A 15,280-nucleotide genomic window follows, 5' to 3' on the forward strand; every position below is an offset into this window, starting at 1 on the left:
AATCAATATTTGAGGTTATTATTGTAGAGAGGAATCAATGTTGTTAACAGAACGAGAGAAAGCAAGAACATTATGAGGATGTTGAGCCATGTTCTTCTCCTTGTCATCGCTAATAATAGCATCACGAATTAGCATCTTAACCGTCGGATCAACAACTCCTCCATGCCTGTCTTCCACTTTGCCTTTGTCGTCGTTGTCGTCAATACCATCTCCAATCTTCTTCTTTCTTCCACCATTTTCTTCCAGCTTCTTTTCTTCTGTTTTTCCTTTTTGTGCTTCCATCTCTTCTCTCACTCGCGAAATTGCAGCATTTGGTGTAAGGAACTTAACAAGTTTCAACTACTTCATAATTTATATACCGTATATGTGTACGTTTAGATAGGCAACAATGTTAATTACTACGTGTGCGATGGCTAGTGATTTAGATGTACGTGTCGTGTTTGTACAGCAACACCAACACCGCATTGAAATTTTGTTAGCAGTTTTTACCAAATAACCATAAAAACAATACAAATTATAAATGAACGGGAGGAATTCGATCACATCTATGACCTATTGATATAGAGTCTATGACAATAGACCCTCAATGTTAACTAGTTCATCGCTAAGTTAAAAAATACAGTACTACCTAAGTTTCATTAATTACCCTTTGAAAAATGCGTCTAACAATTAAAATATTGACCATATATTTTCACTATTATATCTATAAAAAATTATGATTATATATCTTGTTAGATTTGTCTTAAATTGTATTTATATTATCAATTTTTATAATTTTTTATCATATAAAATTAGATATATTAACAATCAAACATTGCACCAGAATCCGTACAAATAATAAGTGTAAAAGATCTTTTTAAAATAGAATAGATATTTTGATTGTATTTTTTTTTGAGGGAATTATTGTAGTTTTTGAAAAAGATGATTCAAAATCCTTCTCCTAAACTTGTAAAAAGAAGTTTATATAATACTCCATGTCCCAAGTGTTTTGGTTTTAAGAATTGGATGGATATACTCAAAAAACAAATTAATTAGTCTTTAGTAAGATTACATAATTGTTTGTGCGGGGAACTATGGGGACTATAAACTAAATAAGGTAGAGTAGAAATAGCAAACCATCATGTTAGAGAGAGAGAGAGAGAGAGAAAAGAGAGAACGAGGGAACCAAAACATACTACCACCACCCCTCCACCCCCCACCCATACCACCACCACCTGTATTACCAGAGAAACCACCAGAGTCAGTCAACGGCGTTCAGCGAGCTTGGTCAGGACAAGGGAAGCAAGGCAGTCTTCATCAACAAATAGCTCCAGGCAATCAGAATTCCTACCTTCACTCCCTAATCTCCCCCCCCCCCCCCCCCCCTCCCGCCTCCCTCACCCCCTCCTCCTCCCCATACTCCACCGCCAACCACATAGCCAACACCTGCTTAATCCAAAACATATTCTCTGCAACCCCACCACCAGCCTTTAACCCATCCACATACCTTTTCCTATCTTTGTCAGTAGATGAAGCAACCCCCTTTGCTCGAAATGGTGCAATTCCCTGATCATTAAGGTGGTTGGGAAGTCCTTCTCAATGGATTACCTGAAGGCCTTGTTACAAAAAATCTGGAAATCCTCGACTTCCCTACAACTTATTGCCTTAGGTAAAGGGTTCTATAATGTCTCCCTGCCATCAATTGCGGAAAGGGACATTATATTAGCGGAAGGACCATGGTTTATCAACCAATTCATGGTTCTAGTTCAATAGTGGGCACCGGGTTTTAAACCGTCGGAAGAAATCATCTCCAAAGTTCTGGTTTGGATCTCCCTTCCGGAATTGCCAATAGAGCTACATTCCGTTGCAGTGCTAAAAAAGATGGGAGATTCACTTGGTACCTTTCTAAAAATGGATATTAGAGCAATTGAGCAGAACCGTATGCGGTTTGCGAAGATTCTAGTGCTTCTAGATCTTATGAACCCACTAAAAGAAAACATTTGGGTGGGTTCCTTTAAACAAAAACTAGATTATAGTGAAATTCCCCTCTTTTGTACTGGATGTAATTCGATCGGTCATTCGGCCCATTTGAGCCAAAAAACAAAAAGTGTTAATTTCCGTTAACTCAAGGAAGCACAAAAGGGCCTGGATTCCTCACCGAACGACATGGAAGTGGAAACAGGGACAGAGAAAGCTCCGGTTGACCAAGGATGGCAGGAAGTCAATGGTAGGAAAACCTAAAGTCAAATAGCCATGGCCAAAGTTTGGGCGGGAACTTGTACGGCCCACTTAATTCACCAATTTCAAAAATAGACAATAAAAAAAAGGCCAAACAACAACGTTACTAGGCCAGCCCAATTCGTGAAAGATAGCAGAATGAAAACCCTATTGCCCATGTGGGAAAATCTCAACCGCCCATTCTCATAAAACAAAGCCAACCATCCACCAACCATCCAAATACGAGTAAACCAACAAACCAACTTCTGGTTAGATCCCAGCCGTCATCTCAAACCAAAACCACCCAACTCATCCCGAATTCACCAAATAACCTAGCCCCGAAACCTCCATCCCCCCTATCGCCGATAACAACATCCACCATCCACCCAAAAAAAGCCAATCACATCCTAAACAAGACACAAATTTCGTCTAATGTCTTCCAGCAGTTCGGAAAGTTGCTCTTTCAAGTGGGATTGGGAGTCGGAATCGGAGGAGAAGGAAATCTCCAGAAACCCGGCCGTAATCAAACACATGAAAAAATTATCCTCACCAAACCCCAGATTCACAATGCCATTTCAAACACCACCCATCCTTCCACCACACCCAGTAATGGTCCAAACCAAAGCCAAACCAAAACACGCGATCTTCAATTTCCCACCAATACCGACATACCCAGAAATCAACTTCAACAAGAAGAAATTCTATCTAGAGACACCGTCCCAATGGTATTTAGTACCGCCGAAACAGCTGAGGATTTTCATTCTAGCACCGGAACTTGTAGGGCCCCCTTACCAGGAAATAGTGATGTCGGCAATAGACGAAAACCAACCAGTACCGGCGCTCCTGCCGCACATCAGGGATCTACAAGCAATATGCCCAACAACAGCCGTGTACCTCCGTTGGTGGCTGATCAAGAACAGGGGAACGAAATGCCAATTGTTGATACCGGAGGAGCTACTTTTTATGGTGGATCCGGTATCGATTCTCCCTCAATCCAGGACGGACTTTATATTGAACTCAACATCGCTAAAAGAGACCTTTGCATACTCCAGCCCGGGGGTTTGGGTGGTATCAACGCTCTGAAGGAAATAATGCCCTTGGTCCAAGTATGCATTTAATGTTAAGTCTAATAAATGCGGTTCAGTATTAATTAAAAAGTTAAATAATTCAGTGAGATCAAGTGAGCTGAATGCCTAGCTAGAGGCCGCTTCAGTTCAAGTGGAATTAATGATATTAATCCACAGCTTATTCTTGACTGAACCCGTAGGGTCACACAAATAGTACGTAAACGGATCACGTATTTAATGGCATTAAATACTCCATATATGGATATTCGGAATCGACGCATCTTGGTTTCGGTGGGAGCTGAGATCGTCAAAGGCAAGTAAATGAATACTCCGGAAATGGTGATATTGCCGGAAACGGAAATATGGATCGTATCGGAAATATAAATATTATCCAAGTCGTAGATGTTGCCAGAAACGGAAACATGGTACGTATCGGAAAATATTATCGGAAATGGAAATATTGCTGGAATCTGAAATATTGCCGGAAACAGAAATATTGTCGGAATCGGAAATATTATCGGAATCGGAAAATAATTCCGTAAACGGAAATATTAAATATTTGTTCGAAACGGAAATTAATTCCGGAATCGGAAAGGTTAAATATTGTTCGTATCGGAAATGAATTCCGGAACCGGGAATTTAATCGGAAGTGCATCGTACGAATTAGCATCGGAAGAAACTTGCTAGACGAAGGCCCAGCACGAAGCCAGTGTTAGGTTATGATTCATATGACAAAACATAAATCATGCGGAAAAACCATAAAGCCAGGAAAACATATTATTTACACATAATCATTTAGCATAGTTTAGATGCATACACTTTGTTGCGTGCCCTCCCTAGCTGCGCCCGAACCGAACAAGAACAAGTATTTAGGACTCCAAGTGTCGTCCCTCCGTAGATAGTCCACAGCACGTCCGGATCCGCCTTAAGCTTGACCAACTAGGATCGCCCTTAAGGTACTTAGAATTTTCGGCTATTGTAGGCAATTATATGACTGAATTTTTGCTCTCAAAAATCACTTTGAATACTTGAATACTCAATATAAATTATGAGCCCTTAACTCATATTTATAGACCATGGAATAAATAATCGAATCCTACTAGGATACGAATTAATTAAATTAGAATCCTAGCAGAATTCTTATTTAATTAATTTATCTTTTAGGATTAGGAATTTTAATCATTAAACAAATCCTGTACTCTTTAGGTTTCGTATGTGAACACAAACTCTACACGAGCATGACCCGCAAGCGTGCAGGCCATGCCCGCGCACAGCCCACACGGCCGCTCGGCCCACGCGAGCTACAAGCCCACGCGAGCTGCAGCAATGCTCGCAGCCCACTGCTCGCAGCTGCGCGCGCTGCGCGCGCTGCCATGGCCTGCTGGGCCTGGCCTTGCGCTGGGCCTGGCGTGGCCTTGGCTGTTCGTGTGGCGCGCTTGGCTTGCTAGGCGATGGCTTGGCTCCGTGCTGGGCCCTCGTCCGGCAGGCCTCGTCCGATGCTTATTCGTACGATACGCTTCCGATTAAATTCCCGGTTCCGGAATTCATTTCCGATACGAACAATATTTAATATTTCCGATTCCGGAATTAATTTCCGTTTCGAACAAATATTTGATATTTCCGTTTCCGGAATTATTTTCCGATTCCGATAATACTTCCGATTCTGATAATATTTCCGTTTCCGGCAATATTTCCGATTCCGGCAATATTTCCATTTTCGTTAATATTTTCCGATACGTACCATGTTTCCGTTTCCGGCAACATCTACGACTTGGATAATATTTATATTTCCGATACGATCCATATTTCCGTTTCCGGCAATATCATCGTTTCCGGAGTATTCATTTCTTGCCTGTGACGATCTCAGCTCCCACTGAAACCAAGATCCGTCGATTCCGAATATCCATAGATGGAGTATTTAATTCCATTAAATACTTGATCCGTTTACGTACTATTTGTGTGACCCTACGGGTTCAGTCAAGAGTAAGCTGTGGATTAATATCATTAATTCCACTTCAACTGAAGCGGCCTCTAGCTAGGCATTCAGCTCACTTGATCTCACTGAATTATTAACTTGTTAATTAATACTGAACCGCACTTATTAGACTTAACATAGAATGCATACTTGGACCAAGGGCATAATTTCCTTCAGTCTCCCACTTGTCCTTAGTGACAAGTGTGCATTTCTTAATTCCTTTGTCGCTCGATGCTTGCTCTTGAACATAAGGTAAGAGTTGTCATCCTTATTATGTCCAGAGGTGTTCCTCGGTTTCAGAGTTCAACTGATCAAATAGACAGATAATCATAGCCTATGATTCATCCGAGCACGGCCATGCATTTCACAGTTTCTAGCTCTCCGAGTGGCCTTGTACAACTTTTAAGCATCTCATCCTGATTTATGGGAGGACAATCCCAATATTGCGATCTTGAGATTAGACTTCGTTTGATAGGTGATTACCTGAGCGTTGCCTTTATAGCCTCCTTTTACGGTGCGACGGTTGGTCAACGTCAAAGCAACCAGTTCTCAAACAAGTAATCTCAAATCACTCAGGTATTGAGGATTTAGTGTCTAATAATTTTAATGAAATTTACTTATGACAGATTTTCATCTCTTACAGTAAAGTTTCATAGGTCTTGTCCGATACTAGTCTTCCCAAAGTAAGTATCTATGCAAATGATTATGACATTGCCATGTCCACATAGTTCAAGAAACAGAACTACTAGTCATCTTGCATTCTAATCGTATAACGTTTTCTATGCGTCCAATTTTATAGAAAACTCCGACTAGGGACCATTTTCAACCTTTGACATTCAAGTTCACTTGATAGACATTTCTTAGTCACAGGACTGGTCCTGACAGTCTATCTTCAATATATCGCCAAATTGAAGGGACTCATCATTTAATAAACCACAAATTAAATGGAAAAACGAATTCTCTTCATTTATTGTGAATGATTAACCAATAATGTTTTACAAAGATTTAAACTCTAAAACTTTAAAACATTAAACAGGGATATCAAAGCCATTCTCCAATATGCTTGATTCCCATAGCTGCAGTGTGCGAGTTGTGCTTCGCCTGCGGCAGAGGTTTAGTCAATGGATCTGATATGTTGTCATCAGTTCCAATCTTATTTATCTCGACTTCTTTTCTTTCAACGAACTCTCGTAGAAGGTGAAATCTACGAAGTACATGCTTGACTCTCTGGTGGTGTCTAGGCTCCTTTGCCTGTGCAATAGCTCTGTTATTATCACAATACAGGGCTATTGATCCTTTAATGGAGGGGAGTACACCAAGTTCACCTATGAACTTCCTTAGCCATATAGCTTCCTTTGCTGCTTCATGTGCAGCAATGTACTCCGCTTCAGTTGTAGAATCCGCAATGGTGCTTTGCTTAGCACTTTTCCAGCTTACTGCACCTCCGTTGAGGCAGAAGACAAACCTAGACTGTGATCTGAAGACAAACCTAGGCGTCCGTATAGCCTTTAACAATTAATTCATCATCTCCACCATAGACCAGGAAGTCATCTTTGTGCCTTTTTAGGTACTTCAGAATATTCTTGGCAGCAGTCCAATGCGCCTGTCCTGGGTCTGACTGGTATCTGCTCGTAGCACTAAGTGCGTACGCAACATCCGGGCGTGTACATATCATAGCATACATTATTGAACCAATCAATGATGCATATGGAATCCCATTCATTCGTCTACGCTCATCAAGTGTTTTTGGGCACTGAGTCTTGCTTAGAGTTATTCCATGAGACATGGGTAGGTAGCCTCGCTTGGAGTCTGCCATCTTGAACCTATCAAGCACCTTATTGATATAAGTGCTTTGACTAAGTCCAATCATCCTTTTAGATCTATCTCTGTAAATCTTGATGCCCAATATGTATTGTGCTTCTCCTAGATCTTTCATCGAAAAACATTTCCCAAGCCAAATCTTGACAGAGTTCAACATAGGAATGTCATTTCCGATAAGTAATATGTCGTCGACATATAATACTAGGAAAGCAATTTTGCTCCCACTGACCTTCTTGTATACACAAGATTCGTCTGCGTTCTTGATGAAACCAAAGTCACTGACTGCTTCATCAAAACGTATATTCCAGCTCCTGGATGCCTGCTTCAATCCGTAGATTGACTTCTTTAGCTTGCATACCTTTTTAGCATTCTTTGGATCCTCAAAACCTTCAGGTTGTGTCATAAACACAGTTTCTGTTAAAACGCCGTTTAAGAAAGCAGTTTTGACATCCATCTGCCATATTTCGTAATCGTAATATGCAGCGATTGCTAACATTATCCGAATAGACTTTAGCATTGCAACTGGTGAAAAGGTTTCATCGTAATCCACACCGTGGACTTGCCTGTAACCTTTTGCACCCAATCTAGCTATGAAAACTTCAAGTTTCCCATCCTTGTCCTTTTTCAGTTTGAAAACCCATTTGCTTCGAATGGCTTGGTAGCCATCTGGCAAATCGACCAAATCCCATACTTGGTTTTCAGACATGGAATCTAATTCAGATTGCATGGCTTCTTGCCATTGCTTGGAGCTAGGGCTCGTCATAGCTTGTTTGTAAGTCGCAGGTTCATCACTTTCAAGTAATAGAACGTCATAGCTCTCGTTCGTCAAAATACCTAAGTACCTTTCCGGTTGAGATCTATATCTTTGCGATCTACGCGGGGTAACATTTCTAGATTGACCATGATTCTCACCAGATTCTTCTAAAGATCTCTGAGTTTCATCCTGAATGTCATCTTGAGCATTCTCTAGAGTTTGTTGTTCGACTGGAATTTCTTCGAGGTCTACTTTTCTCCCACTTGTCATTTTGGAAATGTGATCTTTCTCCAAAAAGACACCATCTCGAGCAACAAACACCTTGTTCTCAGATGTATTGTAGAAGTAATACCCCTTTGTTTCCTTTGGATAGCCCACAAGGATACATTTGTCAGATTTTGGATGAAGTTTTTCTGAAATTAATCGTTTGACGTATACTTCACATCCCCAAATCTTAAGAAAAGACACATTTGGAGGCTTTCCAAACCATAACTCATATGGAGTCTTTTCGACAGCTTTAGACGGAGCTCTATTTATAGTGAGTGCAGCTGTATTTAGTGCATGTCCCCAAAATTCTAATGGAAGTTTGGCCTGACCCATCATTGACCTGACCATGTCTAGCAAGGTTCTGTTCCTCCGTTCCGACACACCGTTCCATTGTGGTGTTCCAGGAGGAGTCAATTCTGATAGAATTCCACATTCTTTCAGATGGTCATCAAATTCATAGCTCAGATATTCACCGCCTCTATCAGACCGCAGTGCCTTAATCTTCTTGCCTAATTGATTCTCTACTTCACTCTGAAATTCCTTGAATTTGTTAAAGGATTCAGACTTATGCTTCATTAGGTAGACATAACCATATCTACTGAAGTCATCAGTGAAAGTGATAAAGTAGTTGAAACCACCTCTAGCATTTGTACTCATTGGTCCACATACATCTGTATGGGTTAAACCCAATAGTTCATTTGCTCTTTCTCCAACTTTAGAGAAAGGTTGCTTTGTCATTTTGCCAAGTAAACATGATTCGCATTAACCATAATCCTCTAAGTCAAATGGTTCTAGAATTCCTTCCTTTTGAAGTCTTTCTAAGCATTTCAAGTTTATATGGCCTAATCGACAATGCCACAGATAGGTGAGATCTGAATCATCCTTTTTGGCCTTTTTGGTATTTATGTTATATACTTGTTTGTCGTGATCTAATAAATAAAGTCCATTGACTAATCTAGCAGATCCATAAAACATCTCTTTAAAATAAAACGAACAACTATTGTCTTTTATTAAAAAGGAAAATCCCTTGGCATCTAAGCAAGAAACAGAAATGATGTTTTTAGTAAGACTTGGAACATGGAAACACTCTTCCAGTTCCAAAACTAGCCCGGAGGGCAACGACAAATAATAAGTTCCTACAGCTAATGCAGCAATCCGTGCTCCATTTCCCACTCGTAGGTCGACTTCTCCCTTGCTTAACTTTCTACTTCTTCTTAGTCCCTGTGGATTGGAACATAAGTGTGAGCCACAACCTGTATCTAATACCCAAGAAGTTGAATTAGCAAGTATATAGTCTATAACGAAAATACCTGAAGATGGAACGACTGTTCCGTTCTTCTGATCTTCCTTTAGCTTCAAGCAATCTCTCTTCCAATCACTACTACAAAAAAGGGCAAAGAGACCCTTCCAAAATGGCTTAAGAGATCTCCTTTCAAGGGGTCTCTATCTCACAGGTCTCTTTGATAAAGAGACCCCCTCATCGAGAGGGGGTCTGTTTGTTAAAATCTAAAGACCCCCCACGTAAGAAAGAGGGTCTCTTATGCAAAAGCTGGTGAAAATAATTTAGAAGGGAAAGAGACCTCTTATTAGAGATGGGAGATCTATATTTTAAATTGTTCAGACCCCATAAGTAGGATAGGAGGTCTCTTTGAATATTTTTATTTTTGTTTATTAAAGCAGTTAAGACCTCATATATAGATAGGGGGTCTCTTTGTTATTTTTATTATATTTTTTTTTACAAACTAAGACCTAATATCTTAGATATGGGGTCTCTTTGAATTTTTTATTATTATAACTAGAGAGCCTTTATTACACCTGACGGGTCTCTTTGCAACCCTTTTTTTTTTTTAAATAGAAAAACGATAATAGTTAATTACCACATCAATTGATTACACCTCTAAAACCAGCAGGCACCGATTAATATATACAATACACCTACGTTTACGCCTCTGTAAGTACCGGCCAGCCGACATCAAACGCACAAAACCACACCTGCTATAATAAATAATTTGTAATAATTCGAGAACAACTCCATAATCCATATATTACCAAAAAAAATATTTCCAACAAGTAATGCTCAAAACGCAAGCTTTACATAAACTGTGATTTGCATAAGCGTCAAACTTTACATCGCAATTTCCAAAAACGTAAAACAAAAATCAATTCCCAAATATAATAATTCACCCCAATTTACCAACAATTAGAACCGTAACTCATGGAGTAATTTCCATACCATCAACTTTCTTTTCTTGATCCGCTTTTTGCTTGAGCAAATATTCGACCCACATGTCTCTAACCTCATCCACATTTTCCGATGAATAAGTTTCTTCAGAAAACTGTAATAAGTAGCATAATTATGAATTAGTAGTTAAACAAAGCAAAACAAAAACAAAAATAAATCATACTAATTATTCCATTAAGCACTTAACCAAAAACAAAATAATCAAACTACAATCAATCACACCAGGAAAAGCAACTCAAATGCAATGGCATTACCCATGGAAGACATTAATTCAATGACATTCCATTGCGTATGTTAATCCAATATGATATGTTAGCCTATAGTAACAACAGAAAAATAGTGATAAACATTTGATGGCATCTGCATAACTCAACTGCGCACACTCAATCGATCACCTTTATTTTGCTTATCTGCTCAGAGAAAACAAATCATAACCAGCCCCTTTAGCTAGACTGCACTCTTCGTTCTTCTAGTCATGGCTAGGATAGAGTAGCATATTGGAATTTCAGGTTATACTGGGTTAAGCTTTGGATAACTAGAGCTAGGGTGGAAGCTTTAACCAAGATATTTCAGATGGTTATACTGGGTTAAGTTTTCCAGTTTTATATGTCTTTAACTATTGAGTTTAATTTTGTGGTTAATTAAATTAGGTTGATGATTGCAATTAGGATGCTGATTTTGCAATTTGTACTACGGAGTAGTAAAAATCAAGATGGCAGAAGGTGACTTGAAAACGGAGGAGTGTTGTTTAGAGAACATACAATCAGCTGCTGCTTCGAGTTCATCAGTTACTGAGTATTAAGGCACCAAGAAAACTCGAAAAAAAACAGCAGGAGATAATACAAAACCAACACTCGAGAACACATCATTTAGCAATTACCACCAGGAGTAGTGACTTAGTATTTAGAACCCATGGACACCACAATATATCATCAACAATACGCCTAAACCCAACAATGCAATGAAGCAAACAGGGATATTACAGAAAAAATCTGACAGTTTGTTACCAGTACATCCAACAACACCAACCAACTGAAATTCGGCAAGAGAGTAATCTGGGAATAAAAGCAAGAAATGCATACAATTTGCTAGTATTGATAAATGATACCTGTTCAGGAATCCATAATTCTCTTTTTTCTAAAATCTCGATCATATAGCGGCAGACATTGTATCCAGAGTCGTTGATATTTTGAGGTTGACGAGGACACTACAACATGAGTAATTAAAGAAATACAACATCAGTTAAGTCAATCAAAGACGCGTTTTACTTCAACCACGCACTTATTCAGAGACTGCTCACTACAACATGAGTACAAATGAAATACCTGTGGTTGCTTCCACCCAATTTTTGGATTCTTTTTTATTTTCTTAAGATCTGTTCGATAGATTTTGCTAAATTTTTTAATTGCCCTGCATAAATTTTGACAATGTTAGATAATAAATAAAGTAAATTTGTCAAAAAAAACCTTACTTTTCAATCTTACTATCACAAAAAAAAAAAAATGATATGAGGAAGGTACATAGACAGACACGGAAGGTATGGGGTTATGTCAGACGCTAAGGAAAATGAAAAAACTTAGGTTTTATACATACTCATTGATGACCGTTTTAGTGAACTCGGGGATCTCCTTCCCTGCTCCGACCGGATCCAACCAATAAACTACTGCTTTCCAAGGGCTAATGGCTGCTAACATCCAGTTGCGACTACACACAAATAATAAGACAAAATAATAACATATCGATAAAATTCAACAACTTCAACTATCTTCAAGATCCAAAGAAAAGAAAATTAGAAAACACACAGTGCACCTACTTCTCATTATAAGGTGCAAAGAATAGTTGATTACGATTCATTCCCTCATTGCACCCGAATACACGAACTAAATATTCAGATCTATCTTCCTCTTCCACTGTTGGATTGAGCCGGGATAGAACATTACTATTACAAAATCCATACATACCGGAAACTCCTTCGTCTTGACATCGTTCTTTCAAGTGTCTTACCACATCAAAAATCGAACATAAAACAAGTTAATCAACAAAGAAATTCTAAACAAAAGTAGAAACTTAAAAAAGAAAATGCACTTACTTCATGAAAATATTCAAGTGGGCTGCTCCAATCTCTTTTTGGAAACACCAATCAAGCATGTCTTCATAGTCTAGTGAAACATCTACAGCATGTTCATTAAGAAATACACTTTTTGGGATACTCAAGTAGACGGATTCACCCTTTTTTCTCATTCCCATAGCTTGATCTTTCAAAATTTGCAACCATCTAGTAGATACCTTTTCAAGATCATCGGCAGTGATAATATACTTATGAGTAGTTGATGCTTGGGATGATGCCGATCGTGGCGATGGAATGGTCACCTCTCTTTCCGGTTGCACATTGGCCTTTTTCATATGAACAAAATATATCAAATGAATAAATGAGATATGCCCATATAGATAGCCACAAAAGACAATAGTCATACATCAGTAATTATAAGGTTAGTAAAAGTTAATACCTTTTTTGGAAGAATCAAGTGAGCTGGCCAAACAGTAAAACTCTTCACAGCTTGACAGACAAATTCTAATTCATCGTTTGCACATGGCAAGCGAGCAGTCGGCACAATACTTTCTGTGATAGTGACTCGATGATGACCAGGGGGAGCTATTTGTCCATGATTATTGATCACTTCTGTTGTCTTTTGTATGAAGACCTGCCCATTAGCAACAATTACAAGCCCTTTGTCTTCACCCACAATAGCCAGACAGCAATCACTCCAACCCTCGGGAAAAGTATGTTCGCTTGTGATATCCAAATGACTATTCTGATGCGCATGGCTTGTTGTACGCCCAGGTTGACTAGTAGGCTGATTATCAGGTTCATTAATATGGTGTGTCTGAACAATGTACGGCTCGGGCTCGGGCTCGGGCTCGGGCTCAACCTGTACTCTTTGGAGATGAACCTGTTGCACGTGTTGACTTGTTGTTTGTTTAGCTTGTTGAGATTGAGCCTCTGAAGAAAGGTGGGTGAACCCTTGTCCTCCAACACCTCCAGTTAACAGTTGTGTCAATGAACAATTGAGTAATTCCTGATCATCTAAGTTATTTAATTGGGCAGCACTTAACATATTTCCACCAAGAACACCAACAGACCCATTGCCATCAAGACCACCAGACCCATTGCAACGAACACCAACAGAAACAGCTTGATCAGACCCATTGCAACGAACACCAACAGAAACAGCTTGATCAGACCCATTGCTACCTAAACTAATCTGACCCTGCCCACCATTATCATAACCTTGACTTCCCTGCCCACCAAAACCACCAAAACCACCAAACTGCCCACCAAAACCATGACCAAACTGCCCACCAAAACTACCAAATGGAAACGACTTCAGTTGCTCCGGGGTTAAGAATGACATCATGAAAGACATAAATAAATTTTGATTATTTTTCATAGTCCCCATCTCTGATCTCATTCTGTTCATTTCAGCGTGCAATTGGTTGGGTGCAGTTGGTTTGTTAAACCCAAAGTACTCTTTGTTTGTGATGCCTGATCCAACGGCCCTCACTGAACCACCATGTTCAGGCTTATTCAATGCTCTTGCTAATATATCATCTCGACCATTAGCAACGATTTCACCTCTTTGAACTTGAGCTTCCAATGTCATCTGCAATTTGAGAATTGAACGAGTTTTATGAGGCATTCCAGGAATTATTCGAAAAATAAGCAGGTTTTGGAAGTCTTAAGTTAGATATCTTACTATTGTGTCATAAATTTCCTTATCGATTGGATTATCGAAAGTTACAACTCCATCTTTTTCATGGGAATGAGCTTTAATCCAAGTGAGATGTCGAGGCACGTGCGACACATGGACTCCCTGCTTTTCAAGATCTTTTTCCTAACATTGTAGAAAATTAATTTAGATTTTTGTTGTTAGTATCTGGTGAGAAAGTTGAACACCCCAAAATATATTCTTAGTAATATATACCATATAAAATAAACTTACTATCTGTTCTTCAAAATGTTGATAGCCAAGTCGACCTCCTCGATACTTTGAGGTCTTCTTCTTTGCCTTCTCACGATTCATTTCACTCAAAGCCTACAAATTTAATCAACAACTAAAGTTATTACATATGCATAAATGCAATATATTATTACCTTAACATTTTTTAAAAGATATCGATTGGATTATCATTTTTTTGCAGAAAATACTATAGAAGTTTCATTATCCTTAATATGGTTGTGGTCTTTAGTTATGGTCATTATCCTTAATACTATAGAAGTTTCATTATCCTTAATATGTTACTGGATCAAAAAAGGATCAACCAGACGCTTCCAAGGATCAAAAAAGGATCATAGTCAAAAAGTTTTTAGTTGTAGTTGCAAGCTTATTGTGGCTGACTGTTAAGGCAAGTGTTTGCACTCAGAATTCGAAGCTTATTGTGGCTGACTGTTAAGGGAAGTATTTTATATTGGGAATTTGAAAATTTTCTCGATATGTTTATTTTGTGACAGAGGTTATGAACTCGTATATTTCCTGCCTGAAAAAGAATCTAATGTTTTTCCGAACATCTTTTCGTCAAAAATTAAAATCAACACAATCCAAGGCCTACATAACTAGAAAAATAAGATGGTTGGAATATCTGAAAGCGCTAAATGATGGAAGTATTATGTTCAAGTGAAGACCCACTGGGGATAATCAGCAGCTAGCACTACGTAGTGAAGGTTTTATGAGAGAGCACCTTAACAGTTTCTGAAAACTGGAAAATTTATTCCAAACATCATGTTCTATAGAATGAAAGACAATATGGTTAGAAAGTGATGAAACAATATTACCTTGAACTCCTCAGAAGTGCAGTAGTCCACGAACTTATCCCAATCAGGTTTAAGTATCCAAGAATATTTCCATGGTGGTTGTTGTCTTATCGTTCCATCTTCTAAATACATCCATTGAAGTCTTAAT

The sequence above is a fragment of the Spinacia oleracea genome, chromosome 1 (assembly GCF_020520425.1).
Source record: "Spinacia oleracea cultivar Varoflay chromosome 1, BTI_SOV_V1, whole genome shotgun sequence".
NCBI lineage: Eukaryota > Viridiplantae > Streptophyta > Magnoliopsida > Caryophyllales > Amaranthaceae > Spinacia > Spinacia oleracea.